The sequence below is a fragment of the Nicotiana tomentosiformis genome, chromosome 12 (assembly GCF_000390325.3).
Source record: "Nicotiana tomentosiformis chromosome 12, ASM39032v3, whole genome shotgun sequence".
NCBI classification, from domain to species: Eukaryota; Viridiplantae; Streptophyta; class Magnoliopsida; order Solanales; family Solanaceae; genus Nicotiana; species Nicotiana tomentosiformis.
Window position 1 is genome coordinate 21,509,787 of NC_090823.1, and position 10,193 is coordinate 21,519,979.

The window sequence follows — 10,193 nt, forward strand, 5'->3', positions numbered from 1 at the left end:
AAAAGTTCAATTCATACCCTAAAAATTTAATTCACAAGAACAAATCCTAAAAACTCAATTCAATTCAAAGTTAAACGTTCAATTCCTAACTAAACTACTCAAGTCAATACAAACTTAAACAATCAATTTACACCATACATAATCAATTCAATTCAATTCAATTTTAACAAGACCTAAACCCTAGATTTCAATAAAATTCAAAGTTAGACAATCAATTTAAATAATAATTAACTAATTCATGTAAGTTCAAATCGACACTTGAAATTTTTAGGAGGTGGAGGAGGAGGGGCAGTGGAGGCAGTAGCAGCAGCGACGACGACGACGACGGAGGCAGTGGCGACACGAGATGGCACGGAGGAGTGAGGAATAAGATTTGTGTGAGGGAAATAGAGAAGGAGTGGGGGAAGTGTGTTATATGTGTGAGGGAGAAGAGAATGAGAGTTAGAAAATTTTGAGAAGAGAAGAAAAGAAATGAGGGGGAATCCCGTATTTCATATCTGAAATTAAAAGTACCGACTGACGTCAGTCAGTAAAGTCGGTCGATATACTTAAGTGACCGTTGACTGTGTTTGACCACAATTAATCGACCGACTTCGGTCGGTTATCTTAAAAAAAACCTAAATTAATTTTTTTGTGTTATTATTTCTTAAAATATTATAAACTTTAAAAAATAATTATAAACTATAAGCATATATTTTATCCACATATATATATTTACTAATAAATAATTATAAACTATAAGCATAATCTTTATAAATAATAATATTAACTAATTACTTTTAATAAACTATAAGCATATATTTTATTCACACATATATATATAATTAATCAATCATAATAAACAAATAAAAGCATATATATATATATATATATACGACGTTTATTTTATTCGAATTTCATGTTTCGTCTTATATATTCATTCGTTTTATAACTAGTTACAAATCACATAGATTAATAAATATCGGTCAAGACGTTTTACCTTTTGTATCCATCTATCTAAGTTAATTTTTTAAGTTATAATTAAGTATATGGGTCATTTCACACACACACACACACACACACACTATATTGTAATTGATGATCAATCACATACATTACTACGCACGAAAACTTGATCAATTGATGAATTCATAAACCAATATTATTCTATTTTAAATACGTTTAGTCGATTATTATATTAACTCATTTACTTAATGCTAATAGCTTTTTTTATTTATTTAATTTGTGATACATATATATACATGTCAAAGAAATTTCGTATTGTTCTATATTTCATTCATTCATCACTAATAATGCATGACATAGATTAATCGATTAAGTCGAGATGTTTTGTCTTTAATATTCACCGATATAGGTTGACACGTTTTGTTTTTAATATTCATCGATGCATCTAAGTAAGTTATAAGTTGATGAATTAATTTACAAATAGATATATTTGATGATGATCAATTATATATACTAATTAGATTATTGCTTCTTCGCAAGTCTATCCCCAAAAAAAATCTAACCCTGTAGCCCTAGCGCTTCGCGTTCTTAGATGTGGCTATACCTATATATATATATATATATATATATATATATATATATATATATATATATATATATATATATATACACACACTTCGTTGTACTACTTTAACTATATATAGCTTGTTATAGTATATGTTAGTGCATTCATTATTTGTATTATAAAATAAAGTGTTAATGGATTATATTTATATTATTTAGATAGCAAATTTTAATGTAATTCAAAAATTTGACCATGTTTGACCTATGAACCGACCGAAGTTGGTTGGTTATTTTTCAGAAATTACTGCTATCCACCAAATTTGGTCGGTAAGATCTTCTCCTGTAATAACGGACCGACTTTGGTCAGTAACTTCAACTATAAATTTTATAAAATATTTTAAATAATAATATAATTATTAAAATTTAAAAATATAGGTCCACCTAACCTACCGATGTTGGTCGGTAATCAAAAAAGTACTTTATTAAGCAAGTCTGATCATTGCGGTCAAATATTTGACCAATATATCGACCGATTTCGGTCGGTATGTAATTTTTTAAAAATATAAAATATTTTTTTGGTAGTTTTCATTCGCTTTGGACGATTTTGTGGTCGCTTTTATTGACCGACCAATATTGGTCGGTACGACTCGGTCGAATTTTCCCGGATTTCTAGTAGTGATAAATCGAATGACCATCCAAAAAAAATTACTAAATGATAGAAATATGGCTTCTTATAGTTCATCGGGTTTCTAATCCCTACTTCTCTTTAACTCTAGCCCTTTTTGTTGTGAAAATAGCACAGGTTAGCCAGTTTTTAGATTGGTAATTAAAAAATAGCCACTATTTTGCTGCAACACGAAAAGTTCCAGCATCATATACTGGAGATTGGTACACATGTGTATGAACTTCCAATATATTATGCTGGAACTCCAACACACGGAAAGTTCCAGCATACTATATTGGAGATTGGAGCACTTGTGTATGAACTTCCAACATATTATGCTGGAACTCTAGTATATTATGCTGGAACTCTAGTATATTATGCTGGAAGACCAGTATATTATGCTGTAATATTTTACGTATTTTGAACAATATTTTCGTTCAGATTTATCTTTATATGAAAAGTGATTAAATTTTGATTACTTTTGAAACTGTGGCTATTTTTCAGTTACCACTTCTAAATCCATCTATTTTTGAATTTCACCCATTTTTGTTCCAAGAGATGCCAACGACAAACCAGAGGTAGCCAGTTTTTGGACTGGTAATTAAAAAATAGGCACTATTTTGCTGCAACACGGAAAGTTCCAGGATCATATACTGGAGATTGGTACACCTGTGTATGAACTTCCAACATATTATATTGGAACTCCAACACACGGAAAGTTCCAGCATACTATACTGGAGATTGGAGCACTTGTGTATGAACTTCCAGCATATTATGCTGGAACTCTAATATATTATGGTGGAAGTCCAGTATATTATGCTGTAATATTTTTCGGATTTTGAACAGTATTTTCGTTTAGATTTATCTTTATATGAAAAGTGACTAAATTTCGATTACTTTTGAAACTGTGGCTATTTCAACTACCACTTCTAAATCCGTCTATTTTTAAATTTCACCCCTTTTTGTTCCAAGAGATGCCAACAATAAACCAGAGGTAGAAATAGTTTCCGGATTAGCTCCAAAAGGACACTAAGAGTACCATAAATGTCATCTAAAACATAATCCTTATCCGTTAATAATCCTTCTTTGGATCCGCTCGGTTTTAATAAAAACTATCTTCGTCGGTTGTTTATATCAAGTCATAATTTTATTATAAATTAAAGTGAGAATATAATTAACTAATTATGATTTAGTGATAATTATATTTATAAAAACATATCATGTTTTTACTGAGATAGCGTAATGTGAGTATGTATGTATTTACCATTTCATTGACCACATGAATTTCATTTGAATTGTTCAATGTTCTTCTAACACGTTCCATTGACGGCTTGAGTTTCATTTGAATCGTTAACTAAAGTAACATGGACGACTTAAATTTCCATTTGAATTGTTAACAAAATGCACTAAAACTGTATCGCGAATGAATACGATATCACACCATATTTGTATGGGACCAATAACGATCAATAGAAAAAATTTGTATGGGACATCACTACATGTATGACATTCGCTTTTTATATATACTTCTACATATCATGACTTAACTAATGCATATAATTTATCTAAGTATAATATTCTACCATAATTAACTAATAAAATTTGATACAAATATTGAATATAAATATTTTTTTTATTTAACAACACTAGAACAAATTGTATGTATTAAAAGAAAACGACCCTTTTAAAAAAGTACAACAACAACAAATCTACGCAGACTTTACCCTCATCTTGAAGGTAGAGATACTATTTCGATAAATCATCGGTTTTAGAAAACGTAAAAAGAAATAGTAACAACAACATAATAAGAAAATGAATCGAAAAAAACCGTATGTAATATTAGATATCTAACAATAATAAATATAAGACTAACACTAATAAATTATACTAAGAAAGTAGCCATAAACAAATCACAAAAACACAAGTTAATTGCATGGTCACAACATATTTTCATTTGGCGTGTAAAATTTGCTCATTTGACAAAAATATATGGACCATTCTAAATTCAAATAATACCAATCAAACTCCCACTTGGTCAAGTCAACCCTGTATTTCCATTGACTACTTTTTCTCACGTAAATCAATTTCTCCTCCAAAGGCGCATTAAGTTTATGCCTTTCACGTGGCCAAATTTTACAGGTGTTAGAAGTTGACATTTTTTGAGTTCCAATAAAAGTCTACGTCAACTCCTAAGAGTAAAATCTATCCGTTCGATCTTTTTATTTAATCCAACGATCAATATTCAAGGAAAAGTGGTTACCGTCTATATCCGTTATTGGTCAATTAAAAAAAGAATAAAATATCTCTGATTCCATGTGGTTTCCATCAAGATAGTCAGCTTTTTTTCTGCTTTTTAAATTTATTTGAGAAATGGTAGCTTTAGATTTATTTTTTTAAAATTGAGAAATATAAAAAGTCAATCGCTTAAAGATATTATTCTCTCTTTTTAATGATATTTAGAATATCAATTTGACATTTTAGTGCTGTTGGCTTCGTATAGAATATTCGTTATTTAGTGCTGGTGGCTTCGTAAAATTATTCGTTGTGTCTACCATCTTCTTTCAAGTCAACGAGCATAGTAGGGGAGGATAAGAACAGGGCCGGAACGACATGGTTAATAGTATGTTCGGCCAAGTTTTGAAAATCAATTTATTTTGATAAAAAAAATTTTAAAAGTATTTTTTTGTAAAAAAACAGTTTGTATTTGATTAATTAATTTAAAAAATATTTTTGAGTAGCAATTAATATTTAACCATGCTTTTAAAAAATATTTCGAAATGTATTTTTCTCAAAAGTATTTTTCAAAAGTGGTTTTGGGGAGAAACTGCTTTTTTTTTTCTTTCTTTTTCTCCAAAACTGATTTTGCTTTTCCTAAAAAAAAGAAAAAGAAATCTTTCAAAAACATGGCCAAACACTTCAACTTTGAATTTATTTTTTTATTTTTTGGAAAAAAGTACTTCTAGTTTGAAGAAATTTGTCCAAACAGGCTATAAGTATAAGTTTGACGGAACCCGATAGTTTTAATAACTTTGTTTCTATATTAAAAATTCTATTAAATAAGTAAAAAAGTTAAATCAAGAATTTAACTACTAATATTTTATGTCGATATCTTTGGATTTAAAGCTATACAGTTTTAAAATTCTAGTTTTGCATCTGATTAAGAAGATAAAAGGTAAAATGAAGAGTAATAGTAATTATATTGGAAGATCCAAAGATTAGCGTTGACATAAGTGGTGATATATTTTTTTTCCAATTAGAACTGTCAAAACAGGTTGATACAACCTATCTTTAAAAAAATTTCTTTTGAGAAGAAGTTTATTCAAATTTGCCAATTTCTAAAGGTGGTGTCTGATTTCATCACCATTAAGGTCAGTATAAAAAGATCAAATTTTATTTTAATATAGTTAGACCTCTACGTAACGGTCACCTATTATAATAATATTTTGGTATAGTAGCTAAATTTTCTTTCAAATTAATTTTTTATACTATTTTATCTTTCTATAACAACAACTATCATTATTATGCCCGTATACTCTCTGTAAGATTACCTAGCTCTACTCAAATATTAATTGATTTTACTATTTCCTAATTCAGTTGCTAGTCGTCTATTCCCATCATAAAAGAACACTAGTAATGCTTTGCTATCAAAAACCACATATTGAATATAATCTCTTAGTCAATGAATAATTAGTATTTTGACCAAATAAGATGAAATATTTAATAAAGTCCACTGATTTTGACAAAAAATTTATGATATCGATACATACTTGGTAATTAAAGATTTTTAATTAAATTCAAATAAATTTCTTATTTTTATAACATTAAAAAATAAAAGAAATAATTTTTTTGATAATTTTTTATCTACAATAGCTAAATAAGATTGGATATCAAATATTATTGTAGGTGTATAATGACCCATTGCTATAAAAAAAAATATCGAAACAAACGAAATTGTTATAAAGATTTGATTATATACCAAAATTTAAACTGCGATGGACAATTCTCCTCTTTATGAGTGCTACATAAATGCTAAGAAATAGTCGACTATCAACTAGTATTTTAATTGAATGTCATTTTGATTAGTATTTACCCACAAAATCGGATAACAATTGAATTTGTAAATGGTTTTAACGATACGTGGATTAACTTGACACAAAATGATAAATTAGATTGCAATTGAAATAAACGATGGTAAAGTAAATACAAACCACACGAATTGGGTAATTTCAGCTTTGGAAGGTTAGCCACCCTCGAGCCGAATGTACTTCGATCGATATCAAGGCACAGAGGAATAAGTGCTTAAAGAGAATAATGATGTATTGCTTTAGAATACGGGTTACAATGTACTAAATGAATTATCAGACCCTCTTTATATAGTAGAGGAGTCCCATTCTAGGTACAATTCTATAAAAGGTAAAAAATCTTCTAATTAACTGATTGTCGATCTCTTATCGATACGTGCCGAGATCTCCGCCATGATATTCGGTCGGTCACGGATATCACGGCCTTTTGTTGGCCGAGCTTGACTGCCTGACAACGTTCTTCGAAGTTAATCGAGGCTAGGGACCGATCCCGAATCACGGCCCCGACATTCTCGAGGGCGGGCATTATGGTACGGACTCCAAATTGATGAGATTTCTACCTCGATCTAAGCTCCCCCGTTACCATATCTCGAGCTTGGCTTATCATGTCGGAGACCAGGATGTACTATGAGACCGGTTCTACCCGTATACAGATAGTCCCCTCGTTTTTCGGAGGGTAGATGACGAAAAACGATATGAGCTCCCGATTATCACTTTAATATACCGTGACAGAAACGATAAAAAAGTTGAAACGTCCCGTCGATCTAGTCTTAATGGCATTAAATGCTTGTCAATTGCCGGTCGGCCACTCCCAGATGTGAACCGTCGCTGGAAAACTATAAATACCCCTTCCTTTGTTCATTCAAACTTTACATCCAAGCCTTCTGCCCTCATGTCTAAAAAATTTCAATACCTCCAAGCACTTATATTCTGGTTACTTTGAGATCTTTTATAAGAACTTTCATTCGTCTTCATCTCAAACCATCAAGTGTACTCTTTTAACTTCTTCTTTTTCCTCGTTTTTTCTCTATCTTTCAAAGAAATGGCGAAAACTTCAAAATTTATTCCCCAAAAAGAAACTCCCTCTACCTCGCGGCTGGCTACCGAGGAAGTCGTCTTACATACTACTGTCAAGGAACAGTATCGGAACCTCCTCTGAAAATATTCATCCCTGGTGGGTGCCCAGTTAATGTTGATTTTAAGGTCGAAAAGCCCTCCTCCATACTAGGTCGGTGCGAGGAGGTCTCGAGGTACATCGACTCGATCACCGAGGATATTCTCTCCGAAGTAATAAAGGATTGCAACTGGGTTGACAAATATGTGGTGATTCTCGAACCTGACGAAGCCATCACCACCCACGTCGAGGGATTTTTAAGTGTTTACACTTATCCCTTCACGTTGGGCCCCTTGGACCCGGTTATCATCAACTTCTGCAAAAGATACGAGGTAACCCTTGGTCAAATTCACCCCTGCTTTCTGGAGGATCGTAATCCTCTTCCGTTTCTTTGTAAGCAAGATCGAAGGGTGCCCTTTCACAATCGACCACTGCATGCATTTATACAGTCCCCAACGCTACTGGGGGAGGGGGACTGATCAAGCTTGCCTGTCGGGCCAGTAAATCCTCGATCTCGAGTATCGATGAAGATCGAAATCGAGGTTGGCTAGGCCGTTTCGTCCAAGTGAGGACCTCAGGCTTGATCCCGTCCGAGCACATGTCGTTCCCTGAGAAGTGAACATGTCACGTAAGTATAATTTTACTTCCAAGATTTAATTTATCGCTTTTTTCCTTTCTTCTTATCGGTGTTATGTGGTGGTGCAGATGTTGCTCGGATCCCGAATGCAGTTCCTCGACTCAAGGAGTGGGTCGAGGACATCGTATTACAAAGGCCTTATTCTGAGAGTTCGTGGCGCGAGCTCTCAAAGGGTCGATGAGAGGCTCGTTCGCACAGTGAGATCTCTTTCATGAGTAATATTTGGTTCCCGTTTTGCATCATCAAGTCCTCACTTATTTTATTTCTTTTTGCAAATTTATCCAGTGATTCAAAATGAGCCCCCCATCCGATAGCGATGATTTCCCCACCGAGTCCCCTGCTCCAAGACAGGGTGAAGAGAAGAAAAGAAAAAGGGCTCCGAGTTTTCCGAAGTTGGAGAAAAAGAATCCAAGGAGAAGGTTAGTGCATCAATCCAAAGAAAGCACTAGTGCTCGAGCACCATCTCTGGATTTACTCTATCGGTTGGGGGACAAATCCGAAGGAGAAGGAGAAGCCTTCGATCTGATGGCCAGCGTGCCATCACAGCTCGAAGGGAAAGGGGCCTACGAACCAGAGGGAGGCAATGCCGATCTTCATCAAGTTTGGGAGGTCGAGGAGGAGGCAGAGACCGAAACTTCCCGGGATATGGGTAATGCCCCAAAAGATGCACTCGGTGTGATAGAGATCACTGAGTCACCCTTATTTACTGAGTCCATGTACAACAAGGCCAAAACGATTAAAAGATACCCCAATGAGGGGGACCATGGAGCGGACGACCCCTTCCGAGGGTTTTTTTACGGAGTGGACTCTACGGCCACGGAAGATGTCACCGGGTTGGGTGACTTAGAGATACCGAGGAAGAGCCCATCTTTGGGAGCAAGCGGACCTTCCTCGAGCCCCAAACTGGTCAATCGATTCCCTGCTCCGAGTGTGGATCCTGGCCAAAAGCAATCTATCACTATCTCCCTTCCAGAGTATGTAGGGGTGGCCAGTTATGATCAGGCCAAGATGAACGAGGTTGATGCACCCTATCTGTTCAACGAAGCACAACAGGCGTCAAACCGGGTAACTTCATATATTCCTCGATGGTTTTCAATTTTTACTTAGCCTATTTTATAGATAACTCTAACATTTTTTCTTTGTGCTTGTAGGCCTCGGGGCTTCACCATGAGACTTTTCTCCGATATCAGGATGAGCTGAAATAGCTTGAAGTCGAGGTCCGAGGGCTTACTGAGAAGAGAGATGCTTATAAACTTCTCAACGAGCAGTTTGAAGAGGAGGCTAAGATCCTCCGAGCTGAGCTGGAGGTTGCTCGGAAGGAGCATGCCGACCTGGTTGAGCAGGTAAAAATATTTGAGGTTAGTGACGATGAACTAGATTTGGTGATTGATGGTCGAAAATCCGCAGGTACAACAGAAGATCGATCGGATCGACCAGCTCTGACCCGAGATGGATGCAATTAAGGCCGAGACCGGTGAATGGAGAAGCAGAATGGACCATCTGTCCAGGCTGCTCGGGCGCAACTGACTTCGGATGAGGTCCAGCTTCGAGCGGCAAAGGAAAAGTCCAAGGTGCAGGCCAAAAAGGTTGAAGAGCTCCAGTTTCAACTTAGTTCGGCCTCCTTTGATCGAGAAGTTATGGCCAAGGAGCTTGAAACGGCTAAGTCAGTAGCCGTAGTGGTTAAAGACGATGCCAATGAGATGGTGGCCCAATACAAGGCCGATGTCAAGGCGGCCCAGGACCGCTTGAAAGACATTGTTGAAAATGAGAAGCGACAGTCACAAAGAGAGGCCCTCGAGGAGATTCATGCCCAGGGTTTTGATCTATCGGCCGAGATTGAACCGCTAAGGGGCTTGAGGCCGAGGTCAAGAAGTTGGCTTACCTCGAGCAAGAAGAAGAAGAAGACTCTGAGGGCTCTAGTGGATCCGAGGGTGGATAAGACCAAGCTATTTAGACGCCTTTGTAGATGTTTTTTCTTTTTTTATTTTTTGTACTTGTGTACATTTGTATTTTTTGTCAAAGCCGTTTGGCCTTTGTAAAGACTTTATGTATATATAATACAAGGCTTCCTTTTCCCTTCGATATTTTCTGAGTTTTGTTTTCCTTTGCTTTATTGTTTATGTTTGCAAAGATCGAAGTGCCTTAGCATGAACTATTTAGGTCATGTTCGGAGGTTCAAACAGGCCT